General features: G+C 34.3%; 1 pseudogene; it reads left to right on the top strand.

Moving 5' to 3' along the window:
- Positions 1 to 2,262: 2,262 nt before the first annotated feature.
- On the top strand, positions 2,263 to 3,788 carry LOC141494226 (NEDD4-like E3 ubiquitin-protein ligase WWP1 pseudogene; annotated as a pseudogene).
- The last annotated feature ends 15,658 nt before the right edge of the window (positions 3,789 to 19,446 follow it).

Below are 19,446 nucleotides of genomic sequence, written 5' to 3'. Positions count from 1 at the left end.
CTATATATATATATATTATATATATATATAATATATATATATATATATAATATATATATATATATATTTCAAAATAAATTCCAAAGGGCTATGGGACTTAGATACAAAAACGTGACATTATAAGCAATAATATAACTATATATATATATATATATATATATATATATATATATACATAATTTCCACCAATAATTGAGAGTTTTTAATTAATATGGATATTAATTCTCCCTGACCCCAGTTAGGTCAAGTTAAATGTAAATCTTTACAATTGCTGCTACAAACCAATTAAGGCATCAAAGAGATACCAAAGTTATTTAACTATATATGGTAGCCTTAATAGGTTATCTTTTAACTTTAAAATCAGTCTTACACGTAGCATGGAGGATATGAAAGGGAGAGGGGAAGCAAGGACTCATGAACTCTGTAGTTATTTGACTTATTGGTGTTCTTGAAATTGCATTTGTTATCTTGTTATTTTTTAACGTTTATTGAACTGGCAAAAGAAAACTAGGAGGGGATGAGGAAATCTTTTCTTAGATAATGGATATAATTAAAACCATGCTTGATCCTATAGGGCAGGAGTAACTATAAAATTCTCAGCAATAGAGTCAAAATGCCAATGTTTACTTATTTACAGTATTTATTAAATGATTTTCTGCTTTTGTGATCTTGATAGGTCATGTTTCAAATTTAGAAAAGAAAGTTAAATGCCTCCAAATTGATTGTAATACTCTCCCAATATTCTTTGCAAACAAAGAGGAGCTTATGTTTTAAATATCCAACACTTAAAACTCAATCCCAATCAAAGATAACTCTGAAAGTACACACAGTAAAAAAAGGACTAACGTTGCCCTCAAATTCATCTTCAAAATTCTTGACTTTAAATGGGAATTGAATGATTAAAAAACAATGTTATCTTATTATGTAATTCTGCTGTATCTCATACTGTAAGTTTCTTCCTTAAGGATATGATTTCTCTCTCATCACATTCAATTTAGATTAATGCATACCATGGAAACAATGTAAAGACTAACTAACAAATTGCCTTCTGTGGGGGGTGGGGGAGGAAAGTGAGATTGGGGGGAATTGTAAAACTCAAAATAAATGAAATCTTTATAAAATCAAAAAAATGAAGAAAGCAAACAAAAGAATGTGCTACCTATAGAAAGATACTCTCAGATAACAATGTCAGACAACAAAATATTCAGACAACAAAAATGTCATTTAGAAGAAAAAAGCAAAAAAGCAAAAAGACAAATTGTCTACATGAAAAGCTTCAAAGGAGTTTATGAATTGACCTCAAATCAAAAACCTCATGTAAGAGCTCAAAAAGAATTTTTAAAACCAAAGAAGAGAGTAAGAAAAAAAATGAAAAAGATGAGAGTCATGCAAGAGAATTATGAAAAAAAAATTGTTGAAGAAATCAACTCTTTCCAGGTGGTCATTTTTATTTTTAAAAAAGAATAGATCTCATCAAAAAGTAAAATTAATCAACTGGAAAAGGAATACAATTCAGTTTAAACTAAAATGAATCAACTGGTAAAGGAAACACAAAAGCTAGCTGAAAAAAATAAAACCCTAAAAATTAGAATTGGACAAATAGAAACTAATGACTCGATGAGACACCAAAATTCCATAAAACAAAACATAAGAAAATTTAAAGGACCTTTTAGGGAAAAAAAAAAAAAAAACAAATGACCTGGAAAATAGGTCCAGGAGAGATGAATTATTGATCTAACCGAAATCCTTGATAAAAAAAAAAAAAAGAGTCTAGAAAATATCTTTCAGGGAAGGAGGTGTGGGGTTGAGGCCAGGCAGCCTGTGATTAGGAGCTGGTGGCTGGGGTTTGGGACAAGGGGGACCCGGCGTCTGCAGTCTCCCCTGCCCACTGTGTCCCTGCTGCTACAAGCTGCCTGCAATGCTTGGGGGATAAGTGGGGTGGGATGAGGGCTGTGGTTGGAAGATGGCAATACTAGGTTCAGAAAGATAAGAGACTCACCCCAAGTACGAAGAAGAAGAGGTGCTGCCACCACCTTGGAAGGCAGGCAGGCAGGTGAGCAAGGCAGACTGACCGGAGCCTTGAGAGGCAGCCTGGTGTAGTGGAAAGAGCATTGGATTTGGCAACAGGAGAAACATGGGTTTGAATTCTACCTCCAGTATTTATTGTGTGACTATGGGGATATGATTTCTCCCCTGAGGGACTACTTTAGCTGCACCCCAGAAATTTTGGACACAGCTCCACCATGATCTGATATATTCATACACAATGGAAGATCACAGTTTCATTTAGGTGATTGTTTCTAGTGCCAAACTGAAAAGGAAAAAGAACTGGTTTGGAGCAGCTATTTATGCAGAATTATCTTTAGATGGAAAAATTAAGAAAACAGCAAAATCTAATAGTTCTTCTAATCGAAAATGGACAATTAACCATGTGACACCTCAGACCACATTGGAATTTGGAGTGTGGCATCATCACACTTTAAAAACAGATGCATTATCAGGAAGAGCAGCAGTTGACTTAAGACAAGCTCTTGAAATACACAATAGAAAATTGGAAAGAGTGAAAGAATAAGAAGAATAGTACAAACTGGTGAACTTACAGTGGTGCATGATGGATTTGTGGTTGAGCAGGAAGTACTAACAAATTGCCCTTCAGCAGCAGACAAAGTACAGCAGAATATGTGAAAATAGAGACGCTTCAGCAAGGACTGCAACTAGATCTGCCATTGAAGCTACTAATGGAATAGAAAACCATACAGCTACAAATACAGTAATGCAAAATTCATTCAGCCTACATGTACTCAATGAAGACAGCATATTCTCATCTCCTTCTCATGTTGCAACCAGACCTAAAAATACACCAGCTTCAAAACCACTTACATCTCCGTCTGCCAATAAGACTTGTTAATGGAGAATCATCTTCATCTGCAGCAGCTGATAACTCACCTGCTCTTTGAACTGTAATAGGATCTGAAGAATCTCACATATCTACTGGTGGCACTAATACCACTACTACTACTACAGATTCTATAACTCAAGAAATTTCTCAGTGCTCTGAAAATAGTGCATGCTTTACCTCAGCCAGTGCAGAAATGGTACATGAAGCTTTAAATACTGTAGACAACTGCCTCTAATTTTAAAGAAATAGTTTTACTATTGAAGCCGCCAAATCAAGACAGGCTTCTAATGTATGTAGAATCTAGAAGGCAACAACCTGGAAATTCCACTATAGAAACTTTGCCAGGGTGGGAACAGAGAAAAGATTCTCATGATAGGACCTATTATGTTGATCTTAATAGAGGAGCTACAATGTGAGAGAGATCACAGCCTTTTACCACCAGGTTGGGAAAGAAGAGTTGATGATCATGGAAAAATTTAGTATGTTGAACATAACACCAGAACATGGCAGCAACCTACTATGGAATCAGTCAGAAACTTTGAACAATGGAAGCCTCAGCATGATCAACTTCAAGGAGCCATGCAGCAATTTAACTAGATACCTCTATTTGACTTCAATGCTATCCACAGAAAATGATCCACTTGGTCCTTTGCCAACAGATTTGGAAAAAAGAGTGGATTCAGATGACAGAGTTTACTTTGTAAATCATAACACAAAAACGACACAGTGCGAAGACCCATGAAGTCAAGGTTTACTGCCTGAAAGTCCCCTTCCTAAGGGCTGGTAAATCAGATATACTAGAGAAGACCTTAAGTATTTTGTTGATCACAACACAAAGACAATAACATTTAAGGATCTGCTTACTTGAAAATCCTCTAGGGGTGGCTAGGTGGCATAGTGAATAAAGCACTGGCCCTGGAATCAGGAGTACCTGGGTTCAAATCTGGTCTCAGACACTTAATAATTACCTAGCTGTGTAGCCTTGGGCAAGCCACTTAACCCCATTTGCTTTACAAAAAATCTAAAAAAAAAGAATAGTTGCTATCTTTCATGATATATTCTGCACTATGTTCCAGGTCTGACAGCCTCTCCAATGAGACAGACTTTTCCTTCCAACCTCCAAAGTTGTATTGGGGTGGGAAATTGCTTCACCTCAACCTTTTATATTTATTTTAGAATTTGTTACACTAGAATTTGATTTGAGGCTTTAATCTAAATTTGATTAGAGGAAAATTTGATAGATTTCAGATGAGTTTCTACTTTTTTCACTATCATCTTGGCTCCACCCTCCTCACATATATTTTGGAAGGCAGCACATTATCTCTGTGTTTAACTTATTTATATGATTTTTATCACAGACCAAACCATCTTCATCAGGCCCAAGTTTCCTAATGTAAATTAAATTGCCGTTTTTCCTCATTTAAAAATTAAATTTCTTTTAAATATTTTTTCCTTTCATAAGATTGTGGAAATTTGCCTACCTTCCTAACATCCATCCTCCTAATTTGGATAATATTCATCTATAACTCTCTATTCCAAGAATGTTTATTTTGCTACTATTTACTTTTTTTCTTTTCTTTTTTTGTTTTAGTCTCAAATCTACTCTTCCATTCATTTTTAATTATTTTCTTAAATTTTAAATAATGTATAACTTCTTGAGGAAAAAGAATGTTTCTTCATTTGTCTCATTAGACTATTAGCACAATTGCAAACCATTCCCACTCTATTCTTATCCTTTTTCTTTAACTTTTCTTCATTTTTGGAGCACTTTTTAAATAAATTCACATATTGACATTTTAATTTATGAAAATGGAAGAGTAGATTACATTTATATTACTGTCTCCATATTATCACAACTGATATGAGAAGCATATATTTAACCAAATGGTTATTTCTTATTCTAGAGTTAGAGCAAGAAAGATTATAGTCATCCAAAAAAGATTCAATTCCACATATAAAAAAGAAAAATATAAACTCATGGTAAAAAGATGTGAAATATAAATTTCACTCAACGGACACAAAAATTTTTCCCCCTATGTAATTTGCAATTGAATCCTATAACAGTAGATAAATATTTCAAATATTCTGTAATAGATGCTGCATCTCTTTATTTGACATGACAAAAAGCCATATCCAAAGTGAACATATTATTTTTCTGCTAATATGACTGAAAATCAGTATGTCTGAATTCCATTAAACAAGAAAACAAGGAATATTAATTACTTCTATTTAGAGATTGTTAAATAATTTTGTATATGACATTTATTAATATGTGTCACATGTAGAATAAAACTCCAAGAAATATTAAAAACCAATTCTGGTCCTTGGATAAAATTATTATTCTTCTGATTTGTCAATAGACTCTGTTTCCTATTGTTTTATCAATAGTTTTAAGTAATTTATATAACTACACTATGCTTCACCCTCATTCATTTTCTGTTTCATTTTCTTTGCCATATTTTCTCTCCTTCTTTATCCTCTAGACATGGTCTAAAAAATATGCTCATGGCAAGACCATTATCCTTGGTATTTCAAATTATCAAATTGTTTATAACAAGACTATCTTTCTGTGTAAATGTGGGTTGAAAAAATATTTTCAACTCTAGCACTTAACTCACAATCTTCCTTAGCTGCAAAGAAATTAACCCATACCTCGAATAGGGTTTTCCATATGACAAAGGATTTAGTTTAAAGGGGAATTTAAGTCATATGAGATATCATGGAAGCAAATGTAAAGACTATATCATATAGCCTTCTGTGGATGAATGGGGGAAAGGGGAGAGGGAAAGGAAAGAGGAAGATGAAGGGGAAAAAATTGCAAAATTCAAAACCTTGCAAAAAATGATTGGTAGAAACTATCATTGTACATAATTGGAAAACAAATAAATATTTATATAAATAAACAAAAAGTCCTATGAGATCAAATTTACTTATTATACTGAAGGAGAAACTGAGATTCAAGGAATTTAATCAACTTGCCTAATGGTTCAGACATAATATGTTGAACAATGGGATTTGATCGTAAATTCACTAGCTCCAAATTTAGAATTCTTTCCAACACATCATGATATGGGGCCAGTGCATCTTCAAAATATTTTATCTTCAGAGAGTAAATACTTTGTTATTCTACTTTTGTTCTTCTAATTCATAAAATAGGTCTAGACAAGAGGATCTATATACATGGCAGGCAAAAGTGGAAGTTTACATAGAGCCTCAATTGTCACAGAATCACAGTAATTATATATTTATATCTAAAAGTTTCCTCCAGACCATCTAGGCCAATGTTTATTTGAATAAGGAGACCTTATAAAAACAACTTTATTAAGTGGTCATCTAGCTTTTATTCAAATACTTTTAATAAAGGGGAAATATTAATCTCCTACCAAAGCTCATTTCACTTTTCAGTCATTCTATATGAATCTGTTATTATCTTATCTACTTCACTAAATTAAAGTAATAAATATGTAAATTAATTTAGTATTGTCAATTTATTTGACATGGCTGAAAAAATGAACAATGCATCCCTTAAGCTTTTTTGTCTTACTTTATTTCTGTCATTTTTATTTTTACCGAATTATATTCAACTTATCAATAAATATTTATTAAACCCTATGTACTAACCTTTGTGTTTAGTCCTGGTGATACCAAAAAAAGATAAACACAGTCACTGTTACTTCTAAGACACATGTCCTATAGGATGAAATACTAGATACTTTTCCCAATCCAGTTAACATCTATAAAATAAGAATTATGCAAAAAAGAAAAGAAATTTCTCTCTCTACACAGTAACAGCAAGATCCTAGCCAATCTGAAGGAGACCATGAAAAGTCATTACCTAATGCATTCATTAAGCACCTCCTCTTCTCTTAGATCTTCTGTTAATCCTCAGATTTGCAGCAAAATTCAACTCAGCCATTCCCACTGCATCTGGAAATATGCTCTGCCTTGGATGGGTAGTAACACCAAAGCAATGGGTTTAAATGTCATTGTCCTCAACTGGAAAAATAATAAAGAACAGAAAGAAAATGGAACAGTGTCAACTACATGGGGTCTGAAGAAAGGACATTATCATGCAACTAAGGTCAATTTCCCTGTATTCTCAACAAGAAACCCTTTGGGAATTACATAAATAAAAAGTAACTTTCCAAATCTGAAAGGAGGCTGAGAAAATTTAGATATTTGACCACCACAAAAACCAACACCAAAGAGAAAAGAGTAAGAAACTGGATGATAGGGGAATAAATGGAGAAACACTTGAAATTACAAAAGAACTCAGAAGGAAAAGAAATTAGATAAACACCTTGAGTACAAGCAGATATATCAATAGAGAAAATATGAATAATAAACTGTAATTAGACCATCAGATCATCTAAAAATATATCTAAATAAATATGATATAAATAAATTTGGAAATATCAAAAAATGTAAATCTATATGTGAATAAATATGATAATAAAAGGAAAGAATCAATTGCTAATGAAGCAGAGGCCCTTATGGATTCCCAAGAAAGCACGGACTCACAAGATATTTGCAAAAAAGTTCAAGAGGCATGCAGCTAGGTAATGCAATGGCTAGAGCACTGGCCCTGAAGTCAGGAGTACCTGAGTTCAAACTCGGCCTCAGGTAATTAACAATTACCTAGCTGTGTGGCCTTGGGCAAGCCACTTAACCCCATTGCCTCGCAAAAAAAAAAAAAAAAATCCTAAATAAAAACGTTCAAGAGAAAAAAAAAAGAATACTTAGAGCAAAAATTATATCTAGATAGGAAGAAAAAAACATTTAAATCAACAGTGATAAATATCTCCAATGGACCAAAAGAGACAACAACTGATAAGGAATGTAAATACACGTAAGTGAAAAGTAATCTTTCATATTGATTTTTAAAGAGCATACAGAAACAATGTCAAAAAACTATGTGATTCCTACAATATATATTGATCTAAGATCTAAGAGCCTCACACACAGATATCTTTGTTGAGGGGTGGTGGCCCAATAATATTCAAAAGCTCAGGAAGCACCCCAAAACCAGGCACAGGCTGGAGAAATGAGTAAGCAGAGAAAAAAGAGGGACACCATTGAGAAATATTTTGTCTATGATCCCAAGATCTAAGATCAATATAGGATATATATATATATATATATATATATATATATATATATATATACATATATACATATGTATATATGTATATATGTATATATATATATATATATATATAGTTTAAGAATTACATGTCTCCTAGAAGAACATGACAAATTATAAAGAAGTAACACTATGATTTATGAAGCATTAAATTAAAACTATAGAATTTCAAAATACAGAAAACAAAATTTCCATCAAAACAAGTAACAGAATGCAGAAAATGAAAACAAAGTAATATTTTTTAAAACTATGCTTCAAATTCTAAGAGACATAATTGTTGAATTTAATGATTCCAATGGCAAGAAAAAAATTTTGAAATCAATCAAAGAAAACACCTGCTAATTTAAGAAAAAGAAATTTCTAATGGCACAAAACTAATCTGTATATACCAGGTACTATGGAAGGAAAGGAAATGTCTGCCAAAAATCAAAGGAGCTCAAGATCCAATCACAGGTTGGATCATGAACACCTGAGCTTAAATATAAAAGAAAAAATATTTCATTAAGTAATAGGCTTTTTTTTGAGTGGGTAGAAACTAATTTGCAAAATAGAAAGGTCCTTAAAAGGGGAGGGGAAGGAAGAACATAGAAAAAAATCTGCTATGCTCTAATGAATTCAATGGCTAAGAAAAAAGGAAAAATAATTCTTGCACTATTTCCAGAAAAAGCGGGCCCTCAAGGGGGCAGAGTTAAGATGGTGATGGGAGAGGATCCTCTCTTAGGTTCTCTCTCTCTCTCTAACTCATAAACTAAGGACTCTAACTGAATTTTTGAGAGACAGAATCCACAGAGGGATCCAGTGAGGCAATTCTCCAGCCCCAGGTAACCTAGAAAAGAGCAGAAAGGTTCTACTCCATGGGGTTGGAGGGGTGGCCTGCTAGAGTGAAGGAACTTCAGCCTCCTGGAGGCAGCCCCAGGGCACTGGGAGTCATGGCTCAGGGCAGCAAGGCAGTTTCCCGAGCTACACCCTGGGGTACATCAGGCACAACTTGGGTATCAGAGGGGTGGTGGGGGGGACCTCTGCCAGAGTGAGCACATGAAGCCCAGACCTCAGGGCAGTCAGCAAGCAGCATGGCCTTGGCAGTCCAGATCCAGGAAACAGAAGCAGGCAGAGCCAGTAAGCAGGAGCCCCCAGACTTGAGTGCTGACCCTAGATAGGGGCGTGAGGAGAGACTGCCTAGATCTGTCCTCTGTCCCTGGAACAGTACTCTGAGGCTCTGAATACATTCAAATACTGATGGCAGTCTAGGCTCCCCATAGAATAGCAGGGCCCCCCACCTCAGCCCCATGGCAGAGGGGTACACTTGAGGTCATTCAGAGACTAGGAGGAAAGACAGAGCCTCACACACAGATATCTTTGTTGAGGGGTGTTGGCCCAATAATATTCTAAAGCTCAGGAAGCACCCCAAAACCAGGCACAGGCTGGAGAAATGAGTAAGCAGAGAAAAAAGAGGGACACCATTGAGAAATATTTTGTCTATGATCCCAAGATGGATCAAAATACTCAATCTGAAGATGAGGAAGTCTAAGCTCCTGCATCTAAAAACTCAAAGGGAAACAGAAATTGGGCTCAGGCTATGACAGAGCTCAAAAAAGACTTTGAAAATCAAGTGAGGGAGATAGAAGAAAACTTGGGAAAAGAAATGAGAGAGAGGAAAGACGGGAAAAAGAAGTCAGCAGCTTACTCAAGGAGATCCCAAAAAATGTTGAAGAAAATAACATGTTAAAAACCAGCAAAGGTTAAATAGATAAAACAGTTCAAAAGGTTATTGAGGAGAAGTCTTTAAAAAGCAGAATTGTCCAGATGGAAAAAAAAGAGATAAGAAAGCTCTCTAAGGAAAACAAATCCTTCAGATGTAGAATGGAAGTGAGGGAGGCTGCTGATTTTATGAGAAATCAAGACACAATACTTCAAAACCTAAAGAATGAATAATTAGAAGAAAATGTGAAACATATCATTGAAAAAAACAACTGATATGGAAAACAGATTCAGGAAAGATAATTTTCTTTTAGTTTTTGCAAGGGAATGGGGTTAAGTGGCTTGCCCAAGGCCACACAGCTAGGTAATTATTAAGTGTCTGAGGCCAGATTTGAACTCAGGTACTCCTGAATTATTGGAACACCTGACAGTCATGATCAGGAAAACAGCCTTGACATCATTTTCAAAGAATTACCACAGGATAATTGCCCTGATATCCTAAAAGCAGAGGGCAAAATAGAAATTACTAGAATTCACTGATCTCTCTGAGAAAAAGATAAAAAAAAACCCTCAGGAATATTATAGTCAACTTTCAGAACTCCCAAGTCAAAGAGAAAATATTACAAGCAGCAAGACAGGAACAATTCAAATATTGTGGAGCTGCAGTCAGGATCACACAGGACTTAGTAGCAACTACATTAAAAGCTTGTAGGGCTTGGAATATAATATTCTGGAAGGCAAAAGAGCTCAGAATTCAACCGAGAATCAACTACCCAGCAAAACTGAATATCCTCTTCCAGGGAAATAGATGGACTTTCAATGAACCAGGGGAATTTCAAATGTTCCTGTTGGAATGGCCAGAGCTGAACAGAAAGTTTGATCTTCAAATACAGGACTCAGGTGAAGCATAGAGAGTGGAGGAGAAGGGGAAAATATGAGAGACTTAATTATGATGAACTACATGTATTCCTGCAAAGAAAAAATGATACCGATAATACAATACTCATATGAACCTTTTCATTTAATAGTGCAGGTAGAAGGAGCTTTTATAAATGAAGCACAGAAGATAGGTGAATTTGAAGATGTACTGTAGTGTAAAAATGGAGTCAATGGCTAAAAGGGAAATATAATGGGAGAAAGAAAAAGGAGAGGTGGAATAGGCTAAGATATTTCATATAATAATATTTTTATTACAATGACCTATTGTAATGTTATGGAAGGGGGAAGGCAAGGGGAATGAGGGAAACTTTGCTCTCATCAGAGGTGGCTAGAAGAGGAAAGAGCATATATACTCAATGAAGTATAGACATCTAGACAAAGAAGGAGAGAAGGGAGACAGGGGAAGGGGAGGAAGTGAGTGATAGAGGAGAGGATGGATTACAGGGAGGGAGGGGAGTGGTCAGATATAACACATTTTCTTTTTTACTTCTTGCAAGAGCCTGGGATTGGATGGTCTCTCTGGGACCACAGGGCTAGATGGTTACTGGGTCTTACGGGTGGTATGTGGGCTTGGGGCCTCTTGGCCCCAGGGCTGGTGATCAGTCTGCTGCACCACTCAGCTACCTTACAGCACATTTAAGAAGAGGGACAGAGTGAAAGGAGAGAGAAAATATAGTATATGGTAGTAAGGAGGTATGAATGGAGGGAGTTGCGATCAACAATGGCAATGGTGGAAAAATATGGAAATAGCTTTTGCGATGGACTTAACATAAATACTGTGATCCACCCCTGACAGAGCTGGAGGTGTTGGAACACAGACTGAAGCACATTTTCATTATTATTATTATTATTGTTGTTGTTGTTGTTATTTATTATTATTATTATTATTATTATTATTATTATTATTATTATTATTATTATCATTATTGGTTTGTGGGCTGGTTTGCAGGGCAAATGGGGCTGGGTGGCTTGCCTGGGGCCACACAACTGGGTGATTGTTTGAGTGTCTGAGAGCAGATTTGGACTAGGTGCTCCTAGCTCCAGGGTCAGTGCTCTGTCTGCTGTGGCACCTGGCTGCCCCAACTATGATCATCATCATCATCATCATCATCATCATCATCATTATTATTATTTTACTTTATTTGGGGTCTTTTTTTGTTTGTTTTTGCAGGGCAATGGGGTTTGGGAAGCTTGCCCAAGGTCACACAGCTAGGTGATTTTGGGGTTTCTGGGGCCAGATTTAAACTGGGGTACTCCTGGCTCCAGGGCCAGTGCTCTGTCCACTGTACCACCTGGCTATATCTATTCTTATTCTTATTATTTTTAATTTTAATTTCTTCTCTTTCTTTTACTTTATTGCTCATGTGTGTTTATATTTTGAGGGAGGGGATATTATGTTTACTCTTAAACAAGAATATTTTAGTAATGTCTAAAAATCATTTGTACAAAGTAAAAATAAATAAAATTTTAAAAATAAAAAAAATTTAAACAGAAGACCTACAGGAGAGTTAAGAACTCAAGCAGAGAAATTGAAAACTGATATTACATGATATTTTCAAACTTCTGCAAAAATAAAATTAATGCCTCTAGGATAAGAAAGGAAATAGTTAATCAGGAAAAAAAATAAATTTTTTTTCTCAAACTTTTGGTATTCAATTGGTAACCAAAAGGAGTTAAGAGCAAAAGTTATCCTCGGTCAGATCATGTAAATAGTTCACAAAATAAATATAAACTATAATTAATCACATGAAAGAATATTGCAAATCACTAATCATTCAATTTTCCATCTTTTTTAAAAATATTATATTTTTAAAAATTTATTTGATAATGTATTTTTCTTCAGTTACATATAAAAACACTTTTTAATATTCATCTGGAAAATTTTGACTTCCAAATTATCTCCCTTCTTTCCCTAATCCCCTCACTGAGAAGATAAGTAATTCAGTTATATGTTATACATGTATAGTCATGCAAAACATTTTCCATAATAATATTGTGAAAGAAAATATGGACAAAAACCCTCAAGAAAAATAAAGTAAAAATGTGTGCCTCAGTCTATTATTTGAACACCATTAGTTTTTTCTCTCCTGAGGATGAATAACATTTTTCGTCTTAAGTCCTTCAGTTTTCTTGGATCATAAAATATTTCTGTTGCTTTGTAGACAATACATTTCACTTTACATCAACTGGTCTTTCCCAGTTTTTTCTGAGAGCATTCTGGTCATCATTTCTTATGGCACAATAGTACTCCATAGTAATTACATACCATAAATTCGTTTAACCATTTCTCAATTGATAGACATCCCTTCAATTTCCAACTATTTGCCACAAGAAAAGAGCTGAGATACATACATATATATATATATATATATATATATATATATATATATATATATATGTATATATATATTTTTTTCCTTTTAGTTTTTTATCTATTTTGGGAGTATGCTTGGGTTCACAGTCTTTTGAGTATAGTTCCAAACTGTTTTACAGAATGGTTGAATGAGTTCAAAACTCTGCAAATAGTTCATTAATGTCTCATTTTACCTCCAACATTTGTCATTTGCATTTTTGTCCTATTAGACAATCTAATGACATGTAAGAGAGTATCTCAGAAGTATTTAAATCAATATAGAGTCAGAGCATTTTTTTCCATATGGCTATAGATAGCTTTGATTACTTCATCTAAAAACTCTTCATAGCTTTTGATCATTTTTCAATTAGAAACTTACTTATTTTTATGAAATTTGACTCAATTTCCTATATATTTGAAAAATGAGACCTTCAAATTTTTTTCACCTATACTATTGCTAAGTGTATTTCCCTCCATCTCACCTGTTTATTGTATTCTTTCATTTCTTTTATCCTGTCTCTCCACAAAAGTGTTTTGTTTCTGCTATCTACACTCCTTTCTAACACTTGTCCTTATCTTATTCCCTATCTCCTCCTACTTTCTAGTAGGGTAAATTAGATTTTATAACCAATTGAGTATATATGTAATTTCCTCTTTGGGCCAGTTCTAAGATGAATAAGATTCACTTACTATTCGTGGGGTCCTTTCTCTTCCCCTATATTGTTAAAGTTTTTCTTGTCTCTTTTCCATGAACTAATTTTCCCCATTTTCTCCCTTTCCCTTTATCCCTGTACATTCTTCACTCCCCTCTTAATTTTATGTTTTAGATATCATTCCGTAATATTCAATATATATGTATATACATATTTCCTTATTGGAGCAGTTTAATATGTATATATATTAGGACCATATATATATATATATATATGCATATATATATATATATATGTATATATATATATATATATATATATATATATATATATATATATACACATATATTCCTAACTGTCCTATTAAGGAAAATTTCCTTATGAGTTGCCAGTATCATCTTCTCATGTAGGAATATAAATATTTTAATCTTATTATCTTTATGATTTTGCTTTCCTTTTTACCTTTTTTATGCTTCTCTTGAGTCTTATATTTGAAAGTCAGATTTTCTATGCAGTACTATTCTATTTTTTAATCAAGAATGCTAGACAGTGCTCCATTTCATTGAATTTTCATTTTTTCCCCTGAAGGATTATATTCCAGTTTGCTGGGTAAGGGATTCCTGGTTATAATTTTAATTCCTTTGTCCTCTAGAATATCATATTCCAAACCCTTTGATCCTTTAATGTAGAAACTACTAAACCTGTGTTATCTTGACTGTAACTTCATGATATTCAAATTATTTCTTTCTAACTGTTTGCAGTATTTTTCTCCTTGATCTGGGAGCTATAGAATTTGACTATAAAATTTCTGAGAATTTTCATTTGGGGATCTTTTTCTGGTTCATGTTAGGGACTATCATTTTTCTCTTCATTTTATAGATAGAGAGGTGAGGTTGTGGGGGCTAAGGGGAGGGAAAACCTAAGACATAATGCTCTGTTATACAATGCCAATTATTTTAAATGAAAAAGAAAAAAAACATATACTATTATCATAGAACTAACACAATTTATTAACACAAGTGATGTATTTTTCTCCTTAATAAATGTGTTATATTATAATTCTTATTGTTTAAAGGAAAGAAAAGTATATCTATAATACCAACATATTTAGTGAGGTCAATTAAAAGAGTATTATAACAGTATCACATAATATTTATTTTATGGACGATCCTACTTCTTGGTCTCCAGAGATCCTGAGGAACAAAATGTTATACATCTATTTCAACTAAATGTAATTCTTAGATTGTATTCATTGCAGAGAGTTTAGCAAATTCCTGTTTATGAATTCTTTGCTAATATATTTATCATTCATTGCTAAGAGAATTTTTATCCCAATAAATCAAATTACTTTTGCTTCAAAAGACTATCATGGAAGATGGAAGGGAACATACCAGAATCTAATCTCTCCTAGCATTCCTTCCCAAACAACTTAAAAATAATGCTATGAATTAAATTTTGGAATAGTAGAGCCAACAAAAAGAGGAAGATAATTATCCAGGCTAAGATATTTTAGGAGGTCGGCAAAAGAGAGCTGAAATGATATGGTGGACACAGGTCTAGATGGCAGGAGAAGCAACAGTGGGACTTGTAGGCTTCCATGATGAGCAAAGCAATAACAGCTTCAAGAGCTCCCAGCCCAGAGAAGTGAAAGGGTCAAATAATTGGTCAGAAAGAGATTACAGTGGACCATTGAGGGCAAAAGATGTGGCTGGCAGTGATCAACAACTCTTTTGCCCATGGGCAATTCTGCATATCAATCAAAGTGGAGCAGGGGTCCTGGTCAGAACTCCAGGGCTAAGAGGAGAGTTATCACTTTTGGTTGCAGGAGTATCTTTCCAATGTAAAAAGCAGAGCACAGACCAGGGGAGCAGTGACCCAACTTCAAACAGTATCACCTCACCTTGAAAGCACTGAAAACTTGCAGACCTTCAAAAGAAGTCCTGGAAATAGCAGCACAAAACAGTCTGAAGCTTGAGACATTGCCTCCCCATTCACCCACTGAGCAGAATCTAACTTTAACATAAAATTCAGTGAAGAAATAAGTGTTAAGGAAGTCAGGATTTCCCCACATTTTAGAAAGGTGTCTATATGCATGGACTGACTCTATTCCGTCTTCCAGAGGAAAAGTGAATCATCACCCACCTATCCACCCTATAAAGGTTTTTAGGAGACTCTTTAGAAATTGGGGTATTTTTAATGATGTTATTGACTTGAGATCCAATTCTAGTGCTCTTTCACACCAGTGATTAGCACCCAAGTTCTATTTGACTTATTAACTTCAATTAGTTTTTATGAGAAATATTTATTACAAAGATATCTAGTCAGCAAAGATATCAGCAGAGTAGTGAGTTGGCCCAGTATATAGAGTAAAACTGGTCTTGGAATCAGGACAATGGTAGTTGGAATCTGGCTCAGACACGTAATACTTATTCTGTGACCTTGGGTAAGTCACTTCACCATGATTTCCTTACACTGAGGGCCATCTGCAATTATTCTGATTCATATCTGGCCACTGAACCCAGATGACTCCAGAAGACAAATTCAGACTGGTGACTTAGCACAGCCCCCCTCACTCATGGCATCACCTTCCTGATGCCATGGGCTTCTTTGAGAATGAAGGATAAACAACATTATCATCTGAGTCAGTTAGGTACCACTGCAGACAGAGCAATGAACTTGGTTTCAGGAGGGCCTGAGTTCAAATTTGATCTCAGCGACTTGACAATTATGTAATCCCAGACAAGTAACTTGACCTCTCTTGGTCTCATTTTCCTAATCTGAAAAATGTGGAAAATAAAAGTACTTTCCTCCCAAGGTTGTGATGAGGACAAAATTAGATTCATGTAAAGTGTTTTGAAAATATTAAAGTGGGATTTAAGTGTTAACTAGTATTTGTATTGAGATATAACAAAAATAGAATTTATAAACATTTCCTGTCAATCAATACCTGGGAGTAAATTTTGCCCTAAATTTTGTATTATCACAGACTTTATGGACAGTGGACACAGAATTAATACAGTTTTTACATAGTGTTCACCCTACCAAGTTCACTTTGAAATGTAGCATAGCTAATGTATTGTTGAGTTTGTGTCTCTGCAACTGATAGACTGGGTCAAATCCATCACAAAATAATTAACTTCTCACTATTTGGTTTCTAGCAATTTTAGCATGGACTTTAGATCCTAAATTTCTTGTAGCTTATTCTTTGTCTTTTGCCTAAAAGCACACAAGAATAGACAATAGAGTCAGAAGCAATGATGGGTTAATTCACTTCCTGGTCCCCATGAGCAGATAGAGGAATAAGACCTCTTTAAAAAAAAAAAAAAGGATTAGTCCTTGCCTCCTCACCTGAACAAAGTCAGACAGAAATGAGCACTGGCTAGTACATTTATCAGCCCATAAAAAAAAAAAATCCCTCTTCACCATATTGCTAACAGACTAGAACCAGTTACAGAATGTTTGGCAAAGTTCCAGAATCTGCTCTAGGATTACATCAGGGAAACACATTATGAATGTTAATAAGGGCTGGACTCATTGGCCAGTTCCCTATTATATATGCTAAGTTGTAGATATTAGGTTTAAGACAGCTTTTTATTTCATCCACCACAAATGACTCATAAATATGTTCCCAAAAGACTCATAAGTACTCTGTGACAAATAGTTAAATTCTGAAACAATAACTCATTACTCCTATTACATTCACCAAACATTAGGAAAGACTCATAAGAGGTTTGTTGGGCAGCTGAAATGATTTTACTTCACCTGAGTCTTCATTGGCTGAGCAACAATTCAAGATTCAGGATTTTTGCCAGTCAAGTCATGGCTTATTCTCTTGGAGATAGTCATCTTTTCTTCAGCTAAGGGCAGAGTTTCAGAAAGCATTTCCCGCTGGAAACAGAGGAAGATTCATGTGTTAGTCTCCAATGATAAAAACATTCTTCTCAAGATTGCCACTGTCACTTCCGTTCAAAAAATAGAAGCACAAGGGATGAGTTAACTGAATAATTGAGATCTAGTCTCAAAATTATCTAGGCAAGCATATTTCCTTTCTGTCATTTATGTTCAGTTACCATAATTGCTTCTAGTAATGCTACAAGTAGGGAAATCCCTTTCCCATGTTGCTAATAGTCCTAGGAAAAGCTGATATTCACTGTGATCATCAAAGAAAACATCTCAAAAAGACAAGACATCTTTTGTTGCTCTTAATAGACTGAAGACACTAGTCAAGTATTGTTTTATTTGTTTATTGTATTTTGTTATAAGTTTTTCCCCCGACTCCAATCTCTACCTCTCACTTAAGAATAAGTAGACATTTGTCTATTCTGTGTGGGATGCTCTTGGGTGGGGCGAGGCAACTTCCTTTTCAATTTACAGTTTCCTAGCATAATGCTACTGGAGCTAGGTAAGATAAAAGAGGGAATGTTCTCGTACTCTAAAGTATGAAAAGAATGGTAACATTTTTTGAAATCCATGCTCCATTTCCACTGCTTATATCAATCCTAACTGTAAATGGGATTTTGATTCTAATTTTGATTCATCTGTTCTTGTTACAGTTCTGTCTTTACTTCTTCTTGCTCCTTTGTCACTTATGTATTCCACATGTATTACTTCTGGTATATTCTTTGAGGGACTCTGGATTTGGAATCAGACATCTAAGACTAAGTTCTGTTTCAATCAAAGAAGATCCCGTTCAATATGTAGCAAATCATTTATTCCCTTTAAGCTTCAATATCCTAATCTATGAAACAGAAGTTATGTATCACCTGCATGATGGGGTTGCTTGCTAGATTTGAGAAAGTGCTATGGAAATATAAATTTTCATTTATATTAGTCCTCACATTTTTCCTTCCAATTAGGATCTCATTCTTTTTTTTATTATTTCTGTAATTCCTTTACCTGCTATACTTATTCCTCTTCTTTTTTTCTTTCTTTTCTATTTTTGGTCTTATCTCAAAACCAGGACCCAAATTGTTGAAAAAGGCAGAAAGTGCAGTCTTCTTATGGCCAAGGATATGAAAGTAACCAACAGAATCCTTGATATCAACTAAGTTTCTCACAAGATATGCAGAAAGATTGCTTCAGAACTTAAATATTTTTGATAAACTAGAGATATTGAATCATTGTCACATGGTAACAGGTGAAACTCAGGTTGAGACTAGGCCTACGAGAAGTGTACAATCTTCAAAATTCACTAAAGTTTAACTAAATTCACTCAAGTTTAACAGACCTTTTTCCCTCTTTTTGAAGCCACTTTACAAAAAAAAATACATTACAGGGATAATAGAAGAATTGACTGGGAATCAAGATGATTTAGATTCAATTTAAACTGTAAATACTTAACTGTGTCACCCAGAGCAAGTCACTGAACCTCTCTGTGTCTCAACTTCCTCACTTTAAAATAAGGAACTTAGACTAAAAGACTTCTAAGATTTATTGTAACACTTGATTTTTCATCTTATAACTAATATTGCATTAAATAGGCTGAAGGATGAGCAATTTTGTAGCATCACTGTAAAATTAAGAAAAGGCTTATTACCTGTAGCTAATTAAACTCAAATTTCTCCTTCATCATAAGAAAAGTAAGGGGAAGAATCCCTTCTGCTCTTCTCCTAAGCATTCTCATCTTTTAAAAATAATGTTTAGAAGTATTTGATAAATGAAAAACACTGTGCAGCCTACAAATATATTTTGAAAATGTTTAAAGGTACTACTTTTGTTTTTAACTCATTAGAAGTTTTTTTCTTTTTTCAATATGGGGAGG

The sequence above is a fragment of the Macrotis lagotis genome, chromosome 7 (assembly GCF_037893015.1).
Source record: "Macrotis lagotis isolate mMagLag1 chromosome 7, bilby.v1.9.chrom.fasta, whole genome shotgun sequence".
NCBI classification, from domain to species: domain Eukaryota; kingdom Metazoa; phylum Chordata; class Mammalia; order Peramelemorphia; family Peramelidae; genus Macrotis; species Macrotis lagotis.
The sequence above is the reverse complement of the archived record's forward strand: the minus strand, read 5'-3'. Positions and strand labels throughout refer to the sequence as shown.